This window comes from Marmota flaviventris, chromosome 16 (genome assembly GCF_047511675.1).
Source record: "Marmota flaviventris isolate mMarFla1 chromosome 16, mMarFla1.hap1, whole genome shotgun sequence".
Classification (NCBI taxonomy): Eukaryota; Metazoa; Chordata; class Mammalia; order Rodentia; family Sciuridae; genus Marmota; species Marmota flaviventris.
This window is the reverse complement of record NC_092513.1, coordinates 56,716,650-56,743,415: the sequence shown is the minus strand read 5'-3', so window position 1 is coordinate 56,743,415 and position 26,766 is coordinate 56,716,650.

Genomic DNA, 26,766 nt, shown 5'->3' with positions numbered 1-26,766 from the left:
GCAAGCACACTATGGCTTTATCACTTTTTATTCAGAGAGAATTTCCTTTTGTTTACTGTAGAGTGGTATAATTCTGCTCTTCCCTTCCCCCCACTACTCTCCAGAATCTCTATAGCCCTGGCATGGCTAGCTGGCTAGACAAATATATCACTGCGATTGGAAAAATATCACAAGAGGGACAGGTCCAGGTTTGAAAATAGGGCAATTAGCTCTCAGCATGAGAAGGTGTGTCAGATGTTCCTGGATTCAAGTGACAGATAACATTGGCTTAAGCCAGGCACAGTACCAAGAGCTGACAGTGGCCGTGGAGAATTTGTTCCTGCAGGTCTTGGCCAGAGAGAATTGCTTCTGAGCTGATTCCACTGCTCACCCCAGCAGAATTTGCAAGGAGGTAGTTGTGTTGCCGTGTGTTTGTGTATGTTTGTGTTTATGTGGATGGAAGAAATATTCATTGTCTCTTGCTGTTTTCTGTGTTAGTACGAGAAATTCTACTGCACAAATAATATGTCGACCCTTGGGCAAAGTCCTTATTGTAAATACCTGATGTGCATGTCAAAAACAACCCCTTTCCTTTGGAGTACAGTTTCTGTACCCCCAAACTCTTTCAATCTGGCTTTCCCTCCACTCCTAGTGTTTCTGGTGGGGATGGAAACCCCAATTGCTGAACACCCAACTCACCTCCCTGAAAAACAATGACTTCAGCCCAATGCCCAATGACTGGTTGTACTAGGGAACATGTTACCAACCTGGCCAATGACAGACCTTGTATGCACTTAGGCAGGAACAAGAGGCTCTCTGTCCTTTGGGGTTTTCACTTTTGACATGAGCCTGGTGTAGCAGCTCCCCATGCCAAGAAGATATGGCCTGTCTGGATGAGAAGGAAAGAAGCCAGCTCAATCACTAAGGTGATCCAAGTAGAGCTGGGATGAGGGTTAGAGAGAGCACGATGGGCTTCACTGAACCCAACCTCCCCCAAGGTTGTTTCTCCAACTGTCTCCCCAATTACACAGGTGCACAGATCCTCCTCTGTTTATTTTTATCTTATACTCTGGACACCAAGGTGGTAGTGGAGATGGGTTGTGGAAGTGTGGGAGACTGCCTGTGAGTAGTGGCTCTTTGTTCTTCCTGTGAAGCACTGTGCTTGGATGTGCCAGGAAGGCTGGCAGAGGGCCATAAAGGTCATACGGTGTCCTGCCTCAATCTCATGTGAGCTGGGCCATCTGGTAGGATAGCCACCATGGCTGTGGATGGCTCTCCAGTGCACTCTGTACCCCAAACTATTTCAATCTAGCCAAGAAGATACGACAACACACTCCAAGTAACAGAGAACAATCTACGGCATGCCTATCATGTGAGTCCACCAACATTCATGTTGTGTCCATTGGTGCTGGCGGACTGTGAAGAGACGCAGACAAGTGGAATTTGCAGAATTGTAAGGGTTTCTTGGAGACAGTGGACCTGCATCAAGGACTGGCTTGGAAGGATGGCTCAAGTTCATAGTCCAGTGTTACTCCAACTCTTTCATTGACAGGGACGATTGATTATTCTCTTCAGACTTTTAGAAAAGCTAGAAGTGGTTGATCCTTGCTTTTCTAGGTTTTTTTTTTTTATCTTACTCTTTAATTATTACAAGAATTACCTGGGACACACCAAAAGTGCAGGGCAGAGTCAGCACAAATTCTGGTTTTGGACAAGCAGGGCACCTCAGTATCACCTCATAGAAGTAAAGTATATCTGTTTGCAATGAAGCCAGATGGGAGACTGCTACCACTTTCTCAACCTGCCTCACAGTGCTCTGGTGACTAGCAAATAAGATAATCTATGTGATAACATTATAGAATAGCAAATAGAATCAAATGAATGTTGTCTTATCTATTAATGCATCTCATCACCAACACCAAAATATAAGGACCACAGTCTTGCAAATTTTTTCTACATGGTTCAGCATGGTCTGTCCTCAGAAACATTAGGATCAGAGGGGCTTGAGGATTTCATTCAGACTGCTATTCTGCCCAGTGATCCTGACAGATGTTCTAACAAGTCTATCTTTACATGGAAATAACTTATTAATGAAATCATGAATGTGACATAAAAATAAAGCATTTTTAGCCTTCTGAAATTTATAAAACTGTAACATGAGTATAAACTCATGATATAATGTATTAAATTTTTTTTTTAAAAAAAGATAAATAGAGGGGAAGAGAGAACAGGAGCAGAAAAGGCATGTTTGCAAGAAGTGCTCTGCCAAGTCTCAGAGCTAGAGACTTTTTTCCTGCACCATCAGGGGGGCCCTGGGAGGAAAAAGTTGATGGGGCCACCTCCACCCATCCTTCTGAGCACTAGCATCTTGAGAGAAATAGTGAGCAGCTTTTTAAGAGATGAGTCTTCATTCCATGGCAAACATGAGATTTCACAATTCATAAAATGACTTGAGCCAGATTGACAACATGAATAGTGACTCTCAGTTAATGTCATCCATAACAAAGGAGGAAGGACTCTCCTTGTTTCTGATTTGCATTGCCTGGCTTATATCATGTTTTTTTTTTTTTTTAAGTAGCCATTTTCTTCTCACAGTCCCCTCAGGTGTCCCTTATATATTAAGGTACTATGAAGATGTTTTAATTCGGGACCAGGATAAGGAAGTTTCTGAATCTCTCAATATTTCTCCATACCTAAGTTTGGTGATCAAAACATACAGACTATATAATCTCTTGAGTTTCTTCAAATTTCTATAGCTAGTGGGAAACTTCCTAGCTAATTGTAAAGTATGTCTAGCTCCTTGGATAAAATAACTTTTTGATGGAATGTGCCTTCTTGCCTATAGGAGTTTCCCCTGGTGTCCATGGGAACTGATTCCAAGATCCCCTGCAGATACCCAAACTGGAATGCTCAAGTCCCCTATGTAAAATGGCTCAGTGATGGAATATAACCTAAGCACATCTCTAGATGACTTATAATACCTAATCCAATGTAAAAGCCATGTAAATACTTGTTAGTCTGTTTTGTTTAGGGGATAATGACAAGAAAACATGTCCAGACGCAGCCATACATACATGTGGATGTACATATATACCTTAGTGCATACATGAGAGGCAATGATGTATGTTGGAGAGATCATTGAGGTCTGTGAAGTGGCAGGAAGGCACAGCAGGATGTTCCCATGCATCATGTCATTGGCAGAGATCTGGTATAGTCCTCTGGGTATGGCAAATTCAAGTTTTTGATTTTGGGAACTTGCCATGATTCTTTTATTCTGAATATTGTCAATCTGCACTGGACTGAGTCTGTGGATTTAGAACCCGCAGACATGAACAGCTGGCTGTGCTGCCTCCTGTGCCCCTGAAACAGTATGGGTTTGTTCAGGAAAGCAGAGCCATCCTCGGTAGACCACAACAGGAAGGGATTGGACAGGGGGAATTAGGTGCTCGTAAGACCACTGGAAGCCTGGAACAGGGAAAATCTAGAGACTGCCATAATATTTGGATTTGCTGTTAGTTAAGAGCTGATGTTGCCAAGAGTCTGGAATCTATAGACAGTTATTACAGAGTTCATTGATCCTCTGCAAACCAAAGGAAAGGAAGTGCCAAAGCTGAGGCTTCTAAACAACCCATCCCCTGCAAGAGCACAGAGGCTTCCAGAGGAACAATCAAACAGCTCTGTGACCCTTCCACCTTCCAAATGTCAAGGGAGGTCATCTCCCTGATAGAAATTTAAATGTATGCAGAACACGCCTAGCAAGGGAGAAGGGGAAATATAGTTTTCAAGCTTCTAGCCTATGAAACATAAGAAAAACCCCACAGCTGAAAATACATTGCCAACCAAAATCAATACTCAGCACCGCTTCATCCTAAATATTTCTAGTTTGGCATTTTTGCTCATTTGTCCCATGCATTGCCTAGATAAAAAGGCCATGGCCAAGCTGTATTCAAAGTCATTTTTCATGCACTTCCGTTTTCTCTCTTTCAAACCTAAAGCTTCCCAATTGCTTTCCACCTCTATTTTTTCCCGAATTCAAACCAAAAATACTGCATAAGTAAACACCCTGACAAAGAATGGGTATGCCAATATGCATCAAGTTTATTAGATCTGCCAACAGAGTTGTTACCATCATAATGAAAGCTATTGAGGAGTGTTGTCACCACGTCTAGTTTAAAAGTGCATTCGTTCAGTTCCACGTGTACATTTACATTTAACAAAAGACCCACTATAGAGGGAAGGAAGATGGCGGCGAGGGGAGTGCATTGCCCCCGTGTGCTGCTTCACTGTGTGGGAGTATGACAAGTCAGGACAGCTAAAGGATATCTTGTTAGGAATTTCCAGCAATAGTGGGGTGCTCCGGAACCTGGAGGAAGGATTTCCATCGCACGAGGATCGGCTGGCTAAGGGGACTCAAACGCGAGAGGTTTGTCGCACGGAGGGTAACACTGCTTATTCAGCAAATTGCCACGCGGCTAGAGTCTGCAGCGCGCGCTGGGATAGAGACACAGGGTTACAGCGCTGCAGTTTCTGCCAGCCGCGCAAGCACCGTACTCAGGGCTGAATTCTGGGTTCGAGACGGGGGAAGGAAGCGGTCCATCTCGGTTCTCCACACCGGTCAGACCACAGAGGAGGCCAGCAGCCACCATGTTGGTAAACTGACGTCACCACCCCTGTTTTCGACTGACCGCAGCTCATTCAGCCATAGAACAGGTAATTTCAGGCTGCAATTCGCCTGCGGCTTGCAGACAGATTGCTAGGGTTCAGCGCCTGGGTGCTTCTTAGAACCTGATCTTATCGGAGCGAACACCGAGCGCGGGGCGGCCGAGTTCCGGCTCCCGGAACCGTCCCGGAACCGCCCTGGCCCAGGGCTGCGGAGCCTGCGGAGGCTGCTTCTTGGACCCTGCTCCTATCAGAACATACACCAAGCACTAAGCAGCCGAATTCCGGCTCCTGGAACTGAGCCCGCGGGGACTGCTTCTTGGAGCTTACACTTATAGGAGCTTACACCGAGCACGGAGCGGCCGAGTTCCGGCTCCCGGAACTTCCCTGGCCCGGGGCTAGGAGCCCGCGGAAACTGCTTCTCGGTCCGGGTCCTGCTGAGGGCCGGTCAGGTCTCACCCGTTGCTTTGGTTGCCCGGCAAGGGGAACGAAATGCTGCCATTCGCATAGGATACCAACATGGCAGAGATCTGATGTCTGCAGAAAGCGGCGGAGGAGAGAACTTCATCAATACCAGCGGTGACATAAGCAGTTGGTCTCCTGGTAGGGGGGGTGAGGCACAGTCACCCGAGTCTCCTCAATTTGTCGTCGAGCCAGAGGGGAGGAGCCGGGCCGCCGCCAGTGCCCGGAGCAGGCCCAGCGGCTCGCCAGCGTGGTGACCGCGTGACCCCAATTGGAGAGGGGGCGGAGCGGAGCCGCCACCCGCACCCGCAAGGTGGGCAGACCCGCGACCCAGTGGTACATGGGCGTGGTAGGAGGGGCAGGGCAGAGCCGCCGTTCGCGCTTGCAAGGTAAACAGACCTGTGACAGCCTGGCGGGTCAGGCCCAGTGGCCTGCCAGTGTGGTACACACGTCACCCCAACTGGAGTAGGGGCAGAGCAGATCCTTCTCCCACGCCCGGATCAGGCCCTGCCGGTGTGGTGGTCACGTGACCCCAATTGGAGTGGGGGCGGAGCGGAACCGCCACCCGTGCCCGCAGGGTGAGCAGACCAGTGATCAACCTGCAGATCAGGCCCAGGGGTCCGCAGGCGTGGTAGGAGGGGCAGGGCAGATCCGCCGCCAGCTCCCAGAACAGGCCCAGTGACCTGCCGGCGTGGTAGCCACGACACCCCAATTGGAATAAGGAGAGAGCAGAGCCGCCGCCCACACCTGCAGGAAAGATACGCAAGCAGTATGAAAAGACAAGGAAAGAAAGGACCACAAGCAATGCAGGTCAACGCAACTTTAGAAGAGGTAACAGCTGCAGCAGATGGAATGTCAGATAAAGAATTCAGGATATACATGCTTCAGATGATCTGGAGTATCAAGGAAGACATTAAACAGCAAAATCAGACAATGAAAGATCACTTCGACAATGAATTACGCAAACAAATCCAGGAAGCAAAGGATCAACTATACAGGGAGATAGAGGTTATAAAAAACAAACAATCAGAAATCCTAGAAATGCAGGAAGCAATAAACCAACTTAAAAACTCAATGGAGAATACTACCAGCAGAGTAGAACACTTAGAAGATAGAACATCAGACAATGAAGACAATGTCTATGGAAAAGAACATAGACAGCTCAGCAAGACTGTTAAGAAACCATGAGCAGAATATCCAAGAAATATGGGATAACATTAAGAGACCAAACTTAAAGAGTCATTGGGATACAGGAAGGTACAGAGCTCCAAACCAAAGGGATGAGCAGTCTATTCAATGAAATAATACAAGAAAACTTCCCAGACTTGAAGAATGAGACAGAATCCCAAATCCTAGAAGCCTACAGGTCGCCGAATGTGCAAAATCATAAGAAATCCACACCTAGACACATTATAATGAAGATGCCCAACATACAGAATAAGGAGAGAATTTTAAAAGCTACAAGAGAAAGGAAGCAGATTACATTTAGGGGTAAGCCAATAAGGATAACAGCTGATCTTTCAACACAGACTCTGAAAGCTAGAAGATCCTGGAATAACATATTTCAAACACTGAAAGAAAATGGGTTCCAACCAAGAATTGTGTATCCAGCGAAATTAAGCTTCAGGATGGAGGATGAAATTAAAACCTTCCACGATAAACAAAAGTTTAAAGAATTCGCAGCTAGAAAACCATCTCTTCAAACCATCCTCGCCAAAGCATTACAAGAAGAGGAAATGGAAAATAACAATGAAAACCAACAGTGGGAGGTAGGACAGTAAAGGGGGGGGAAATAATCAAAGAGGAAAACAAACCATGTTTAGTAACAAAAATAAACAAATATGGCTGGAAGAACAAACCATATCTCAATAATAACCCTAAATGTTAATGGCTTAAACTCACCAATTAAGAGACACAGGCTAGTAGAATGGATCACAAAATAAGACCCAACAATATGCTGCCTACAGGAGACGCATTTGATAGGAAAAGACATACATAGGCTGAAGGTGAAAGGTTGGGAAAAATCATATCACTCATATGGACTTCGGAAACAAGCAGGAGTGTCCATACTCATATCAAATAAAATAGATTTCAAGCCAAAGTTAATCAAAAGAGATAAAGAGGGACACTACATACTGCTTAAGGGAACCATACACCAACAAGACATAACAATCATAAATATTTATGCCCCAAACAATGGTGCAGCTATGTTCGTCAAACAAACTCTTCTCAAGTTCAAGAGTCTAATAGACCACCATACCATAATCATGGGAGACTTCAACACACCTCTCTCGCCACTGGACAGATCTTCCAAACAAAAGTTGAATAAGGAAACTATAGAACTCAATAACACTATTAATAACCTAGACCTAATTGACATATATAGAATATACCACCCAACATCAAGCAGTTACACTTTTTTCTCAGCAGCACATGGATCCTTCTCAAAAATAGATCATATATCATGTCACAGGGCAACTCTTAGACAATATAAAGGAGTAGAGATAATACCATGCATCTTATCTGATCATAATGGAATGAAACTGAAAATCAACGATAAAAGAAGGAAGGAAAAAGCATACATCACTTGGAGAATGAACAATAGGTTACTGAATGATCAATGGGTTATAGAAGACATCAAGAAGGAAATTAAAAAATTCTTAGAGATAAATGAAAACACAGACACAACATATCGGAATCTATGGGACACATTGAAAGCAGTTCTAAGAGGAAAATTCATTGCTCGGAGTTCATTCCTTAAAAAAAGAAAAAACCAACAAATAAATGATCTCATACTTCATCTCAAAATCCTTGAAAAAGAAGAGCAAAACAACAGCAAAAGAAGTAGAAGGCAAGAAATAATTAAAATCAGAGCTGAAATTAATGAAATTGAAACAAAAGAAACAATTGAAAAAATTGACAAAACTAAAAGTTGGTTCTTTGAAAAAATAAACAAAATCGAGAGACCCTTAGCGATGCTAGCGAAGAGAAGAAGAGAGAGAACTCAAATTACCAGCATACGGGATGAAAAAGGGATTATCACAACAGACACTTCAGAAATACAGAAGATAATCAAAAACTATTTTGAATCCTTATACTCCAATAAATTAGAAGATAGTGAAGGCATAGATAAATTTCTTAAGTCATATGATCTGCCCAGATTGAGTCAGGAGGATATAGAAAACCTAAACAGACCAATATCAATTGAGGAAATAGAAGAAACCATAAAAAGACTACCCACCAAGAAAAGCCCAGGTCCGGATGGGTTTACAGCAGAATTTTACAAAACCTTTAAAGAAGAACTAATACCAATACTTTTCAAGCTACTTCAGGAAATAGAAAAGGAGGGAGAACTTCCAAATTCATTCTATAAGGCCAACATCACCCTGATACCTAAACCAGACAAAGACACTTCAAAGAAAGAAAACTACAGACCAATATCTCTAATGAACCTAGATGCAAAAATCCTCAATAAAATTCTGGCGAATCGGATACAAAAACATATCAAAAAAATTGTACACCATGATCAAGTAGGATTCATCCCTGGGATGCAAGGCTGGTTCAATATATGGAAATCAATAAATGTTATTCACCACATCAATAGACTTAAAAATAAGAACCATATGATCATCTCGATAGATGCGGAAAAAGCATTCGACAAAGTACAGCATCCCTTTATGTTCAAAACTCTAGAAAAACTAGGGATAACAGGAACATACCTCAATATTGTAAAAGCAATCTATGCTAAGCCTCAGGCTAGCATCATTCTGAATGGAGAAAAACTGAGGGCATTCCCTCTAAAATCTGGAACAAGACAGGGATGCCCTCTCTCTCCACTTCTGTTCAACATAGTTCTCAAAACACTGGCCAGAGCAATTAGACAGACGAAAGAAATTAAAGGCATAAAAATAGGAAAAGAAGAACTTAAATTATCACTATTTGCAGATGATATGATTCTATACCTAGCAGACCCAAAAGGCTCTACAAAGAAACTATTAGAGCTAATAAATGAATTCAGCAAAGTGGCAGGATATAAAATCAACACTCATAAATCAAAGGCATTCCTGTATATCAGCGACAAATCCTCTGAAATGGAAATGAGGACAACCACTCCATTCAAAATATCTTCAAAAAAATAAAATACTTGGGAATCAACCTAACAAAAGAGGTGAAAGACTTATACAATGAAAACTACAGAACCCTAAAGAGAGAAATAGAAGAAGATCTTAGAAGATGGAAAAATATACCCTGTTCATGGATAGGCAGAACTAACATCATCAAAATGGCGATATTACCAAAAGTTCTCTATAGGTTTAATGCAATGCCAATCAAAATCCCAACAGCATTTCTTGTAGAAATAGAGAAAGCAATCATGAAATTCATATGGAAAAATAAAAGACCCAGAATAGCAAAAACAATGCTAAGCAGGAAGTGTGAATCAGGCGGTATAGCGATACCAGACTTCAAACTATACTACAGAGCAATAGTAACAAAAACAGCATGGTACTGGTACCAAAACAGGCGGGTGGACCAATGGTGCAGAATAGAGGACACAGAAACCAATCCACAAAACTACAACTATCTTATATTTGATAAAGGGGCTAAAAGCATGCAATGGAGGAAGGATAGCATCTTCAACAAATGGTGCTGGGAAAACTGGAAATCCATATGCAACAAAATGAAACTGAATCCCTTTCTCTCGCCATGCACAAAAGTGAATTCAAAATGGATCAAGGAGCTTGATATCAAATCAGAGACGCGCCGACTGATAGAAGAAAAAGTTGGCTACGATCTACAGTCGGTGGGGTCGGGCTCCAAATTCCTCAATAAGACACCCATAGCACAAAAGTTAATAACTAGAATCAACAAATGGGACTTACTCAAACTAAAAAGTTTTTTCTCAGCAAAAGAAACAATAAGAGAGGTAAATAGGGAGCCTACACCCTGGGAACAAATCTTTACTCCTCACACTTCAGATAGAGCCCTAATATCCAGAGTATACAAAGAACTCAAAAAATTAGACAATAAGAGAACAAACAACCCAATCAACAAATGGGCCAAGGACCTGAACAGACACTTCTCAGAGGAGGACATACAGTCAATCAACAAGTACATGAAAAAATGCTCAACATCTCTAGCTGTCAGAGAAATGCAAATCAAAACCACCCTAAGATACCATCTCACTCCAGTAAGATTTGCAGCCATTAGGAAGTCAAACAACAACAAGTGCTGGCGAGGATGTGGGGAAAAGGGTACACTTGTACATTGCTGGTGGGACTGCAGATTGGTGCAGCCAATTTGGAAAGCAGTATGGAGATTTCTTGGAAAGCTGGGAATGGAGCCACCATTTGACCCAGCTATTCCCCTTCTTGGTCTATTCCCTAAAGACCTAAAAAGAGCATGCTACAGGGACACTGCTACATCGATGTTCATAGCAGCACAGTTCACAGTAGCAAGACTGTGGAACCAACCTAGATGCCCTTCAATAGACGAATGGATAAAAAAAATGTGGCATTTATACACAATGGAGTATTACTCTGCATTAAAAAATGACAAAATCATAGAATTTACAGGGAAATGGATGGCATTAGAGCAGATTATGCTAAGTGAAGCTAGCCAATCCCTAAAAAACAAATGCCAAATGTCTTCTTTGATATAAGGAGAGTAACTAAGAACAGAGTAGGGACGAAGAGCAGGAGAAGAAGATTAACATTTAACAGGGATGAGAGGTGGGAGGGAAAGGGAGAGAGAAGGGAAATTGCATGGAAATGGAAGGAGACCCTCAGGGTTATACAGTGGAGGGGATAGAGAGAGAGGAGGGGAGGGGAGGGGAGAGGTGGGGAGGGGGGAGGGGGGAGGATGGGAAAGGCAGCGGAGCACAACAGACACTAGTATGGCAATTTGTAAATCAATGCATGTGTAACTGATGTGATTCTGCAATCTGTGTATGGGGTGAAGGTGGGAGTTCATAACCCACATGAATCAAAGTGTGGAATATGATATGTCAAGAAATTTGTAATGTTTTGAACAACCCACAATAAAAAATTTAAAAAAAAAGAAAAAAGACCCACTATGACAGTTTGACATGCTCCCCCCACTCTCATACACAACTTGATCTGTTGGGTGTGCAAGGTAAAATCCTGCTAAGAAAACATGAGGCTGTCATGGTGGGAGGCCATGAGAAGCTAGGCTGAGGACATTTTATATGAATCTTCTTGCAAAAGAAAGGAAATAAGTTGTGCCATGGTGCAAACTCTGAAATTTTATGTGACAATAGAGCCATATGAGGAAATGAGTCAAAAGACTACATTCTGCCCTCTGGGCCAGGAGCCACATGATGGAGGACCAGGACTTCAATCCCAATGGCTCTCTTTCATCCTGCCAGTGTCTGGGTTAAAGCCCAGGGGAGGAGAGCAGTTCTGAGTGAGCCAGTGACTCAGACGTTTTCTCTGGGCTCCAATCCCATTCTGCATGGTGGCGGGAATGGGCCAGGCCACATCCCTGGGTGCCTCCACCTCCCCACCAGGTTGTGCCAGGGAGGCACCAGAGGGAGCCGGGGAGGAGGAACTTGATTTTCCTGCCCTCACCCTGTTCCTGAGTGTACCCTGGCAGCACATTTCTTTATCCCAGCAGAACGATGCCTCTCCACAGCAGCAGCCAAATTCAGTGTTTCCGACACTCATAGAACCAACCTCATCACATCCACCCGGAGACCAGCACCATACCCAGCCCCATGGGCGCTCTGAGGTTTTAGATCCCAGCCACAGGGGTGGCAGCAGCTCCTGCTGTTACTGTCTCCCTGGTACCTGCTGTTCTTTATCTTTTTAGTTCTCTAGTTAACAACTTTATGCACAGTTTACAATTATTTGTATTATATTAAATTCTCTTTGGATATTGAGTTCCTGGGCTGGACCCTGGCTAATACTGTAAATAAAATGAACTTGGGGAAATGTGGGAGTCTTCTAGGTAGGTAAGTATTCACTGGATGAATAAGTGAATGAATGAATGAATGAATGAATGAGCCAATGTTCCTGGTGCTCTTTGGCAGCCATTTATGTTCTTGTGTACTCTGTAGAAGAGCAGAGAAGTGCTGCCATCGTGGGAAGTCATCAGTGTGCCCCAGAAACTCAGACTTGTCACCCAGACTTTCATCCAGCTCTCTGGAAAGGCCCTTTGTGGGTTCTCTTCTAGGTTGTACTTGCCTAAGAGGACAGCAGACACAGTCTCCATAGCCCAGGGTAAACATGCTCCTGTCGCAGCAGGAGAGGCTGCTTGGACCTACCAGGAGGAACATCCATCTCTGCAGGGGAATACAGCATCTCAGCATCTCTGCCAGACCTAGGCTTCCAACTTCCCAACTCAGGCACATCTCATACCCCACACCTGCTCCAGGAAACAAAGTAGCCAGGGAGAGAAGTCTGCTCACTATTACCCAATTGAAGTCACACAGTAGGAAGCAAATGAACCTGATTAAAGAAAATGGAGTACATTTCTGGCTTGGCAGGGAAAAAAAAAACATATAAATACAATTTAAAATGCACGTGAAATTTTCCCTTGTTATCCTTTTACTTAGGAGCTGGAATTTTAAAAACCAGAGCGCCACCTGCTGTGCACAGCGAGACCTGGAAGTCTTGAGACTTCAGAGGAGAAACTCAAAGTGAGGAAGTTTTGGATAGAACGTTCTGTTACTGTGGTTTGAAGGCACACAAACCTTTAGTGCCCCCCAAGATATTTGTCCCTATCTAGAGCAGGTGAATCTCCCACATCGCTGGAGTAATTCTGAGGAAAACGTGTTTCTGAGCATCCGGCTCTGCTTGCAAAAGATCTGAAGTATTCTGGCAAAACTCTTGGCAGTAGAAACCAAAACTGAACAGTTAATGTGTGGAAATAAGTAATTATGGCTGCAGATTAAATACAACGAGAGGATTCCAGAAACTGTCTCCATGGAATCATTGAAGCATGGGAGGTTGAAGCTAGAAGAGGGTGTTAGGATCTTAATGAGAAAGCCAGAGTGGGCCAGGTGGGGAGGTAGTGACTTACTATTCATGTCATCCATGACTCATGGGTGTCATGTGAGGCCATTGGAGAGGATGGCACCTCTGGAAGAGCTTCAGAACTATGGAGTGCTGGTGATGATGGTGATGTTGGTGATAAACACTATTTGTCAGCAGCTCCCCTGAGGCAATGGGGACACCTTCCCAATGGGTTTCCAAAAATTCTCCAACAAGAGACAAAGCTCTTTAAGGAAAAAGTGAAAAGTGTGGATTAAAATGCAAATGGAAATGCAAAGACCACAGAAAAGGAGAGAACCCTGACTCATAGGGGTTACTCCAAAGAGCAAAGTTTTGCCTATTGAAATATTCTCCTGAAATAAGTTTTGGAATGTGGCAGGTATATAAAGACTGTGGCTGGCATGGCAGACCTAGGGATGAGAACCCAAGAAGAAATTTGATGATGAGGATCAATTCAAGGGGCCAAAGAAATCACAAAAAAATAAGTCAGCCCCCAGGTGATGTGTTGTTCCCCAAGGCTGAGCTCAGAGTGACGCGGTGGGAAGATGGGGCCTTCCACTTCATTTTCCTCCCAACTCAGCCCCTCTACCCTTCAGCCCAGTAAAGTACGAGGAGAGACAATTTGTAGCCACCACCCTACAATCTATAGAATCTTCTGGATGGCATGATACTGCGGTCTCCCATGTTTTAGGGCTTTTTTTTTTCTTCTGCTTTTCAACTTTTTACTGCTTCCTTCCTATTTTGCAACTTTGTTGTGGATATGTGATTTATCTCCTGTCCTACAACCAATAAAATTCCCCATTATGGTCCACATGCATTCATGCCATCTCTCTCTATCTACCATAAAATTTATCTTGACTCTCTATTAACTGGCACAGGAGCAGAATCAAATGATATTCACAGCCAGACACCACAAGATCCTAAGTGCTTCTGAATCGATGATTGGATTACGTCCAGTGAAATGTTAGTGTCAAGGATATTTCCCTGCATTTCAATTTCCTAAAATTGAACATCCACATTGCTAAATGTGACATTTGGTGACTCACTGTCATCCAGGGTCTCAGTTGACCCAAAATCCCCTTCCAAATATTCTTACACATCATTTGCACTAGAAGCAAATAAAGTCAAATTAGTTTCTGTGCTGCCAACCCATTTTTAGTTCAATGATAATTGAAGGCTTTCTGGGCAAGAGAAATGTACCTGAAGGTAAATCTCTAACATCATTAAAGAATATCAAAGCATGACAGTGATAATAGCTACTTGGAGAGTCTCCACAGTGCTTCAGACTTTGTGTCCAGCATCAGCATCATAGGAAGAAAGAGGAAATAAAAAGAGGTTGTGCCTTCTCTGAATGTTTTGTTAACCACTGTCTCCTTCTCAAATTAAAGAATTATTTTTAAAATTGATATTTTTTTTAACTTGAAAGAAAAACTACCCCCCTCCCAGTAACCCCTCCTCCCCATATACTCTTTCCATTAGCCTGGTTTACTTTTTTAAATATTTTTTTAAAAACATTTATTTATTTTTTATTTGTAGTTGTACACACTACCTTTATTTATATGTGGTGCTGAGGATCAAACCCAGGGTCTCACACATGCTAGATGAGCACTCCATCACTGAGCCACAACCCCAGCCCCTGGTTTACTTTTCTTCAAAGCAGTGAACTCCATCAAAAATAATACATGATATTTATAATGTAAAACAATGTAACAAACACCCACAAATATACCACCATGGTACATTTCTTTCCTTGAGGATGTAAGGTCTTTGAGTGGAGAGACTTTGTCTCCTTCTCTTCTGAATCCTCAGCAATGAGGATTATGTGATAAATGTTCAGTAATAATTTGTTGATCCGGGAACAATGACTGAACACATTCACATCAATATATGTTTGGGCTTTTATACACGGGGTTACTTTTTCCATTTTAAGGAGACCTAGATGTTTCAGATTTATGCAAAATGTTCTCGAAATTTAGAAGGTGCTTTAATTACTATGCATGATACATTTATAAAAAATTAGACCTTTTGTAATCCATATAGATCTTCCTAATTCATTCATTTCCTACCAAATTATGTGTCTCACATTATTAAACACATCCCTTAGGCAACCATCTTTTACTTTCTAGTCATGGCAGACTTTCACATTAAGATATATCAACTCCTGAAATCATTAATTTGAAACAGGTCAGGTCCTGGGCATTTCTGTTAAGTGATTATGTGGGACCAATTGTTGAGTGAATACTATGTGGCAGATAAGTGCCAGCACCTTGCATATGTTTAATTTTAACTACATGAAAACTAAGAATAAATGTCCTCATTTTGCAATTTATTACTTAGCTGGTCTGAGGCTCAGACCAATTTAGTAATAACCTTAAGTTTAACATTGAATAAATGTTGCAAATGGGTCAACCTCTTCTAACTCCCAAATCCAGGCTTTACCATGGCCTACGTGGGAACATATTTTGTATTAAAATAAAAAAGTGCACAAAAAAGCATTGTCTTTTCTTACATAAAAACAGAACACAATGCTGTTTGTCATTAATACCAGTTTACCAGTAAATGTGACACTTTCTTCCACTGATTAGATATGTAAATATTAACTTATGATTCAAAACCCTCAATGACTCAAGCAGGGCAGGATACAGCGATAAAATTTTAGGGATGCTATGACATCAAGGTTATAACAAGATCACAGGTGCTGACTTTGGGGTGCAATAGTTTCATGGGTGCTGTGAGATCAGGAGTGTCCACTTAGGGTTACCTTGGGCTGAGAATTGCTATGAGCTCAGGGATTCCATGAGCATTGGGGTGCTATGGGTTTTAAGGTGCTATAATTTCAGAGTTCTTTAAGCTCAGGCATGCTAGGAACATAGGGGTGCCATGAGCTCCAGGTGCTATAAGTCATGACAGGTCCACATAGTGACTTTTATCAGGCTTAATTAATGATTTCAGGAGTTGATATATCTTAATGTGAAAGTCTGCCATGACTAGAAAGTAAAAGATGGTTGCCTAAGGGATATGTTTAATAATGTGAGACACATAATTTGGTGGAAAAATGAATGAATTAGGAAGATCTATATAAAACATCTTTGCCTTAGTTGCCTCTTCCTCTATAAAAAATATTAAAAATTATATGGTATGGTTTGTTGGTATGCAAACTATAATACAGGCTGGATTCATTATTGTCTATTTGTTAATGTCATATTTGTTTTTACATCTAGTCTTTAAAAAAAAAACTATAAGTTAAATGTTTTCATAGACCCTTAAAACTCTTGTGGGCCCTGAGTTTTGCCCTTTCTGCCTAATAGGCAAAAGTCAGCCCTGGCCAGGGCCTGGGCTGTGTGCCCTTCACACATGTGGGCTTCCTTCTTCCTGAGGTCCCATCATCTCAAAGTTATTCATCTAAATCATCCATCTATGAAAGTAAGATGCCACTGGAGGAAGTGGTCTTGAGTTAGCACCTTGTATGCAATTTAAATGGACAAGCAATGACCCACGTCTATGTTCTCTGATAAAGAAAGGAAATGCAGGGGGGCAGTGGCCCAGCTGACTATCATGCTCTTTGGGAAGATGCCTCAGACCCTTCATCCTCTGACACTCCTCCGTAGGACTTGCCTTGGCAATATCCTGGGTTTTCTGTCTACACATCTAGCTCTGCCCCCACTCCTCCTTCTTCAGTTGTTCGACTGTTTGTATACTTACAAAAAAAAAAGCACCAATGCTCTTATAGAAACCAACATATCTTAGCACATTTCTTTTCAATCTTTTTTCTAGTGTCTGTATACATACGTGTGCACACACATGAATTAAAATTAGTGTCATATCGTATATGTCAAGTTCGACTTATTTCCCCTTGTTGTTAAAGTTTTACTACTTTTTTAAAGGGTCTTTGCTGAGTCTGTTTTAAGTTTTTTTGTTTTGTTTTGTTTTTGTTTTTTGTTGATTCGCTTGATTTTGCCTGCTTTTGTAGTGTACAAAGATTTGAACATCATGTCCTATTGTAAATCTCATGAGAGCTTAATTTTAAGCTATAAATGTATTTCCTCATGCATTTTATCTAACTACAAGGATGAAACCATGATATGGTAGCCACTGGGTTCTCCACACGTGAGGATATATTTAGCATTGTCTTAATTTAATATCATCTTCTGCATCCCAGACTTTATTAATAAATTTTGGAGTTTTAGGCCCATCTTCTCATATTACATTACTATTTTTCCTATCAAATATAATTCTATCTTAAACTTGAAATTTTCAGGATAAATTTAATAGCTTTTGTTTTTCACCATTAGTTTTTTTGTTTGGGGTTTTTATTACCAAATTTTAGTTGTATATGTTTATTGGGCACAAAGTAGTGCCAATTTTTAGTACAATGCAAACTGATTAAATATGTAAATGCTCATTTATATAGCAGTCACCTCAAATATATAGTATTTTATCATTAGAGCATTTAAAATTTATTTTTAATGAAATTTCAACATGTAATACTCAGTTACTATATTCACCATGATGTGCAAGTGATTTCACATAAAAGAAAAAAGGAAAAAAATAGAACTTTTTTCTCCTAAGAAAACAAATAGTTCTATTGAGAGATGAGCATCGGACATGAATGAATTCCATACAAATGGGTAAAAATATATTAAAAATACTTCACATCACTAATCATTAGGGAGATGCAAATTAAAACCACAAGGAGATATCACCTCACACCTGTTAGGATGGCTGTGATCAACAAGATGAAAGCAAGTGTTAGTGAGCCTGTAGAGAAAAAGAAATCCTTGCACATTATTGGAGGGAATCTAAATTAATACAACTATTATAAAAAAAAAAAACAGTGTGGAGGTTTCTCAAAAAACAGAGACTAAAAATAGAGCTACTATATGATCCAGTTACTCCACTTCTGGATATTTACCCAAAAGATTTGAATTCAGTTTTTCAGAGAGATATCTGCACTCTCAAGTTTATTGCAGCACTGTTGACAACAGCCAAGGTGTAGAATCAACCTAAGTGTCCATCCAAGTCAAATAAAGAAAATATGGTCTATAAACACAATGGAATACTACTCAGCCTTAATAAAGATCTTCTGCCATTTGAACACTCTGAGTGGAATTGGAGAACGTTATGCCAAGTGAGATCAGTTAAACATTGGTAAATAAATATCATGTTTTCACTTATATGTGGAATCTAAAATAACTCACAGGAGCAGAGATTAGAAAGGTGGTTCCCAGAGGCTGAGGAGTAGGGGAGAATGGAATTATTGATAGTCCATGGTACAGAGCCTCAGTTAAGATAGGACCATTAGCCCTTTGATATCAAAATTACACACTCATTAATAGCAATCAATTTCTTGGTTGGCTTGAGAATGTCTGAAACCATTTTTAACATCAATGCCTATTTCTTGAACTTTGAGTATTTGAGACTATCTTTCTGATGTCCTCATAAGATAATTGGGTATATATTTGGGTTGCAATAATTTTCCTTCAAAATGGGAAATGTTCTTTCATCAGATTCTGGCATTTACTGATTCTGAACTTCTGTAGAAAGTCTGGTTTCTGCCCAAACTAAAAAATATTTTGTCTACTATTAATGTCATTAACCTCATGTCATTAATCTTGGTGACCTCTCTCTAATTGCATACTCTGATCTTTCTCTTAGCCCAGGCTCTGGAAGATTCCACACCTATACTCTCCACATGTCTTTGATTTTTATCCCACTTGAGAGAATAATTCTACTTGTTTAATTTTCCTCCTGGGGAACAGCCTTAGCTTTTCTCTCCCACCAGAGTACTCAGAGGAGTTGCCTGTATCACTGATGAAAAGACCTGTCCAAGTTCACACAGCTGGAGCTAAGCTTCAAATCTATGTGAGATCTTGAAACCCAGACCCTTTCACTCTGCACTGTATTTTCTCCCTTTTCCATCCATCTACATCTGTCTTTCCTTTTCACATGAGATTTCCTTTTCTCTCCATTCTAAGAATCCACCTTGGATTTTTCTTCCTCACATGGATCAGATTTTTCCAATAGGTCATTTCTTCTTTTAACCACATCCATGTGGATGAATTCAGCAATATATTTTTCATTTCCTTGAATACTTCCTTATTTTAGTTATCTCCCCTTTCTCCAAATCCCATTCTGGTTTCCTATCGGTGCATTCTCCCTTTGATATTTTGCTTCTGTGTCAGGCAGGCAATGCAATCTTTTATCCTGCTAAGGAGGATAATTTTTTTTCTACAACATTTTAATAGCTTTTGTAGAAAAAAACCTCACTTACAGTGAATTGTGAGCACGAAATTCACATCAGCTGGGCTGGAAGAGTTTTCATAGACTCACCCTTACTCCTTACTCTCATTTTTGTCCAAGAATGCAGAACTTGATCCAGCACAGCTCTGTATCCCTGAACTCTCCCAGTCCACGTGGCCTCTGGAAAAGTGAGGGATGTGCAGGGTTCCTTTCTCAGTTACCAGTGTCTATGACTCTTGAAGCTAGCATGTCCCCTGCCAAACTACAAAGGGAGTTTTTCCTACCATCACTGTCTGAACTTCTGACATTTTGTAAAATTTGAGGACCTGAAAAATAACAGCCCTCAGGATGCATTGCCACCAGATTCTTCTGGACTTCTGTCCCCTACAGTTGTGCTTTAGGTGAGGCACTACATCCTCCAAAGATGCAATATTCTCTCATAGATACTCTAGAATTATCCAACTAGATCTAACATCAGGACTGTTTATAAGCAGAGGAAGAAAACATTTGTGTTAAAAGAGTAGCTCTTAAAGAGTCAAGGCATGATAGTTCTGCTTGTGACAAAAGCAGGTTCTGAGCCAGGGCAGAGCATGGATTAAGAGTGTTCTAGTTTAGAGGTTGGGTGCCCCCAGGTCCTTGTGTTAAAGGCTTGGTCCTCAGGGTGGCGCTATTGGGAAGTGGTGGAAGCTTTAGGAGACAGAGCCTTGTGGGAGGTCCTTACGTCATTGGGGATGTACCCTTGAAGGGGATCCTGGGACCTCAGTCTCTTCCTCTTGCTCTTTGCTCCCTGGCTTGTGGTATAAGTAGTATTGTTTCACTGCATGCTTCCGCCATGGTGCACTGCCTTGCCAGAGGCCTCAAGGTACAGATAGACCTGATATTGGACCTGAACCTCCAAAACTGTGAGCTAAATAAAACTTTTCTCTTCATAAGTATTTCTCCTTATACATATCGTGGAGATTTCACTCTAGTGACAGAAATCTGACTATTACCAGGGATAAAATTGGCATGGCGGCATTCCTCAGGGGCTAGCTGGCACAAGTTAGCTACTACATTTTCCACTGAGTTGCGTTGGCCCTACAGTTTGTAAAATCTCTTCCCAAACTCGAAAAAGAGATTGACCATAAGTCCTAGATTTGGGAGTTGGGGATATATTTTTTTAAATAAATAAATAAATTGATGGTTATTTTCAGAGAATTTTTGGAGGACTGAATCCAGAGCTGCTGGTAAATGACCTTTTAAATGAGATATTCTCTTTACATTTCCTCCTCCTGATAATAAACATCACCGAGTCACCGGCTAACTCCAAGAGAACTTAACATAGAAAGTTTTCAGTGTCTAATCAATAGATGGATAAGAGGGAATGATAAGGGTATCATTGAAGTCCCTAGTGCCCTGAAAAAATGCTATATTTGGGATCTTGAATGTCTCCCAAAGGTGCATGTGTTAAAGGCTCCATCCCTATGGTAGTACTCTTGGGAGAGTAAATCCTTGAAAAGTGGGGCTGAGAGATCTTTAGATCCTTAGATCATCGAGGCAGCCTTGGAAGAGAATAGTGGGACTCCAGCCTCTCCCACTCTCTCTTTTGTGATTCCTGACTATTAAATGAGAAGTTTTTCTCTGCTACATGGTCCCTCTGTGATGTGCTGCCAGAGACCCAGAGGCAAAGAGGACAGCTGATCACAGACTGGGACTTCTGAAACCGTAAAGCAAAATACACCTTTTGTTTACAAATTAATTATCTTAGCTCTTAGTAGTAATGCAAAGCTGACTTACACAGAGAAGATTTCATCTCGGCCTGTCCACAGTCAGGGCACCCACATTGTAAAGCAGATCCAAAGAAACTTAGAGTTGTGCTACTCTTGTTCTTGACTCAGAATGCAGAACACCTGCTTCACAAGGAGACTCCTGGCAACGTGACCTCCCCAGAACCCAGCAGGGTTTCCATCAAAAGGCTTTCCTGGAGCAGTGAGCTAGCCTAGGCCATCCTAAGTCAGGGGGGAGCAATATCTATCCAAAGCAATTAAACCTGAGGTGCCCTTTTATCCCCAAGTCCAGCTGCTCTTATTTAACATACTTGGTTACTAGGTGAGGAGGAAGATTGTATGAAACAGCACAGAGAACTCATGACAGTGGTTATGGAGTTGAATGTGCCATTTCAATAGTGAGGACCACAAAATCCTCTCGGCTGCTGACAGACAGTTGTGAGGATGAGCTGGGACTCGGAAATCACAGGGTATCAAAAGAAAAAGCTTCTTCAGAGCAAAGGAAACAATCAATAACATGAAGAGAGAGCCTACAGAACGGGAGAAAAATCTTTGTTACTTGCACCTCAGGTAGAGCATTAATCTCCAGGATACACAAATAACTCAAAAAACTTAACACCAAAAAAGACCCCAAAATATCCCAATCAACAGATGGGCAAAGGAACTGAACAGGCACTTCACAGAAGAAGAAATACAAGTGGTCAACAAATATATGAAGAAATTTTCAACATCTCTAGCAATTAGAGAAATGCAAATTAAAGCTACACTGAGATTATATCTCACAGAATGGCAATTATCAAGAATACAAGTAACAATAAGTGTTGGTGAGGATGTGGGGGGAAAGGTACATTTGTACATTGCTGATGGGACTGCAAATTGGTGCAGCCACTCTGGAAAGCAGTACAGAGATTCCTCAAAAAACTTGGAATTGAACCACATTTAACCCAGTTATCCCACTTCTTGGCATATATCCAAAGGATTTAAAATCAGCATACTACAGGGACATGGCCATATCAATGTTTATAACAGCTCAATTCACAACAGCTAAGCTATGGAACCAAACTAGGTGCCCTTCAACAGATGAATGGATAAAGAAAATGTGATATATATATCACGTCCCAAATGTGATACACACACACACACACACACACACACACAATGGGCTAGTACTCAACCATAAAAAAGAATGACTTTATGACTTTTGCTGGTAAATGGATGGATCTGGAGACTGTCATACTATGTGAAATAAACCAAGCTGAAAAAAACCAAAGGTCAGATGTTCTCTCCGATAGGAGGATGCTAACACAAAAGTAGGAGTACGGGGAATAGAAATTCATTGAATTAGACAAGGGGGAATGAAGGGAAGGGATGGGAGGTGGGACTAGGAAAGACAATGGGATTAATCAGACATAACTGTCCTACGCTCATATATGAATACACCATCAGTGAGTGAAACTCCACATCATGTATCACAACCTGAGTGACATTTACTCAGTTTCCCCAAACTATGGTGGTGAGTCAGATTAGAAATATCAAGGGTATGAGAAATTTAAGAGATAAAGACAAGACATGGAAATAAGTGAAAACCAAGGGCACAGTGGGATGATCCAGCTCTCATGGAGACTGGCTCTAACAAACAAACAAAAAAAAAAATGGAGCCCGCATGCTTTATTTAAATGGGTAGGACAACCAATGGGATTCAGAATGAAGGACTTCCTGAGGAAAACAGGAAGAAGATGGCAAAGACAATTTGGTTGGGGCTCAGCAGGCTAAGCCCACCTCCTCTACTGTCAGGCTACTGCGTTTGAACCTAGGACTGTCTGAACCAATGGGCAGGGTGTAGTATAATCTGAGCAGCCTCCAATCAGTGGAATTTCACTGAGAGTTCTCAGTGTTGAGATGGCTCAAACAAACCCGTAATTCATTCATGCCCCCCAACAATCTGGTACAACCACAAGAATGAGATCCTAATCAGAATAAGTGCTATTACATGTATATATAATATGTTCAAAATGCACTCTATGTTCATGTATATCTAAAAAGAACAAATAAATATATTTAATATATACATGTTTATATAAGCAAGTTGACAGCATTTAAAAACCACCACATAGCCTTGTTTATTATATGAAATAAATATTTTCAAATGAAAAAAAAATCAAGACCTCCAATCCCCTGGACCCAGAGAGATGAATATAAAAGTATGCTGACCTTTTTCTTCAGCTGCATGCCACTAGTGACTCACTGTAGAGAAACACAGTCATCCTTCGGTATCCACAGGGATTGGTCCCAGAACTCCTTGCAAATAGCAAACCTGCAGATGTTTAAGCCTTTAGATGAAATAGTGTAGTATTTGAATACAACTAACACGCACTCTCACATGCACTTTAAAATCATCTCTGGGTTACTTATAATACCTAATGCAATGTAAGTATTTATTATATTGTGTTGTTTGGGGATTCATGTCAAGAAGGAATGCCCGTATGTATTGGGTACGGACACCATTTTTTTTTCCCTGAATATTTTCAATCCTAGGTCAGTTGAATCTACAAATCTGGAAACTGCAGATGCAAAGATCCAACTGTATCTCAAACTTCTCATTTTCCCATAAGACTTTTTTTTTCTCAATAGTTTTGCATTTATTTTTGAGATGTGATGGAGAAGAAATCGCTGGGTGAGATAAAAAGGCTAAAATGTTAAAAGGATGGAGAATACAGACCAAAGTCACTGGTGAACACAGGGTGGGAGCAGGGCCACAGCAGGAGGCCAAAGGTGAAGCAAGGAGGACACTGGGAGCTCAGTGGACAGGGAAGAAGGGTCACCCCGTATGGTCAGCTTCTCTGCCTTTGCTCTCTGAAGGGCATCAGTGGTACAGGTAGTTGAACCAGAGAGAGAAAATGGGCATCAGATTTAAAGATTCTCTACAAGTCTATGTATAACATATCAGAATTCTCCTACAATAAATATTTTCAAGACACTGATTTTGTCTGGGGATCTTAAAACCAAACAAAAAACACACAGACAGAAAACCAAGTGTCCAAGGGAGCAGCTACATGCACATGTGCACATATTCTAGCTGTCTCAATTCCAGTGTGCCATTGGGTTCCTGGAAGCCACTGGGCAAGCTGATGGTCTGCCCTCATCTCCCATTCCAGAAGAGCATTTTAAAACAGCTGCTTCAGACACATCTGCTAAATAAGGGAATATGGTTCCTGGCAGCTCCTGTATAAATAAAAACATTTCAGTGGCGCAGCCAGTAAAATCAGTAGCCTTTAACCTCCGGAGGCTGGGACAAATCCTGCTATCTTTGCCAATAACAGAGTTGGTTATTTTCCAGCCTTTGATAGATATTTGGCCACTGTCCCAAGCCTGTATAATTGGCATCCTCTACGTTTATCAACCAGAAATACCAAAGATGAAGCTCTGGAACTAGCAGACAGGGAGGTATAGACTATTTGGGGCTGGCTAATTAGATAATTTTCATAACCTAAGTGCATTGACTGATAACCTGGAAATTCATGCCAAGTTTGAAAGCCTTGAGCAATGAATTGTTTGTGCCGAGAGTGAAGTCTCTGGCCTCCCCTTTGGGGTTCTGCTTTTCTTTGTAGCTGGAAGACACACGTGGTTTGTGCTGAGCAGCAGGTAAAGAGGGCGGGGTAGAAGAATCACAAGGTGATTGGCAGGCGACTGACAGGCAACAGGAGCAACACTGCTGGGATGTCACATGTGGCCCATTGCAACCGCATTGTGGAAGGACTTAACAGCCAGAGAAGGAGACCAATGGGACACAGTGACAATTGTCTTTATCTCCCTCCGAGGTGGTACAGTTTAATTATAGAATGAAAATAAGACAGAAATGGATACCAACTACTTAATACATAAATTAACAACTGTGCCCATGAGTTGATAATTTAAGCAGTTTGGTCTTGAAATAACAACTCTATTTTGTGTAAGCCTGGGAATTCTGAATAAAGCTTCTCTTTTCTTTTTTTTTTTCTTTTATGTCATTAAATAGAAACCTGAAAGTTGACAAAGCCTCAACAGATCCCAGTTTTTTTGTGAACAAGCAGATCAACTTCCAGCTGGGAAATGTCTATTGTTCGTCTCCTCCACGCACAGCAGATACCAAGTTACAAGGTAGGAGATAAGCAGAGGTACTTTTACCAGCCTCTTGGACCTGAGGATACTGAGAAAGAGAGAGAAAGGAAGAATTTGTCTAAGTGTCCCGTAAGCTGTTATTTGTTAATTAGAGGAAAAACATGCCCAGGTGAGTGGTAAATCCACATCCCTGGGAGCCCAGAGATGAAGAGACTGTCCTCCCTGACTCCAGGGGATGCCATGATTTAGAGAACCACTTTCCAGCCACTCAGCTGTCTCACCAGGGAGTGCTTTAGATTAACAAATGTGAACACTCTAACATTACTGGAGGGATTATTCCATTGCATTAAATATTTCATTTATCTGACATGACCCTACTGACTCACTGCTATAATTTATTAAATAGGCCTCATAGTGAATTGATTTGGTAGTTTCTCACAGTGAGACTCGACTTTTAAGGTCATCTTCTCCCTTCCCTGAAAATGCACTCCTTCTCTTTCTGCTTCTATCTGACCCTATTTACCAGGTGGGACACATAGGAGCTGATGTGGTCCTGGCTGCATGGGTCGGGTAGGTGGATGGGTTGAGATGTGCTATGATTTGGAAGAGTGTCACCCACAGGTCTATGTGTTAAACTCTTTGTCCCCAAGGTGGCACTACTAGGATATCCTTAGGAGGTGGTAGAGTTGGTCTCATCCGCCCTACATTGGTGGGGTATAGTGGGGTATATCTCTCCTTAGATCCATTGGAGGTATGACCTTAAAAAGGACTATGGGAGGGCTGGGGTTATGGCTCAGTGGTAGAGCACTTTGCTAGTGCTGTGAGGTACTGGGTTCAATCCTCAGCACCACATAAAAATAAGTAAAATGAAAGGTATTGGGTTCCTCGATAAATAAATAAATAAAATTTTAAAAGAAGGATTATGGGAGCCCTGCCTCTCAGTCTCACTCTGCTTTCTGGCTCTTGAGGTAAATGGTTTGTTCCACCACATGCTCCTGTCATGGTGTGCTACCCTTGCCAGGACCCCTCAGAATGTGATCATGATCTAGAAACCTAGAACCATGAGTTCAAATAAACCTTTTCTCTTTATAAGATAATTAATTCAGGCATTTCATTAGAGTAACATAAAGCTGACTAGTATAAGAGGTAAATGGAGAAGACAGGCAAAGGGAGATCCAGGTTTAGTAGAGCTGATGTTGGTGGACATCTGGTCAGTCTGATGGTCAATCAGTACACTGATATTGGGTCTCTGAAACTGATATCCTGAAGTATGGTGTTTTGGCTTCATGAGCAATTTGTATTAAAAGAAATTGGGAATTCCTTAGAAGCTGCCTCAAAATCAAGGACTTTCTAATCTCTCCCTTTATTTTTGCAGGAATAGGGAAGCTCTCTCTCTCTCTCTCTCTCTCTCTCTCTCTCTCTCTCTCTCTCTCTCTCTCTCTGGAATTCTCTTATCTGACTGAAGAAACACCTTCAAAAAGAAATGAACTACCTTAAACTCTCTCCCTAAAAATCCTCACCAAATAACCAGGAAAGATGAACCACTAAGA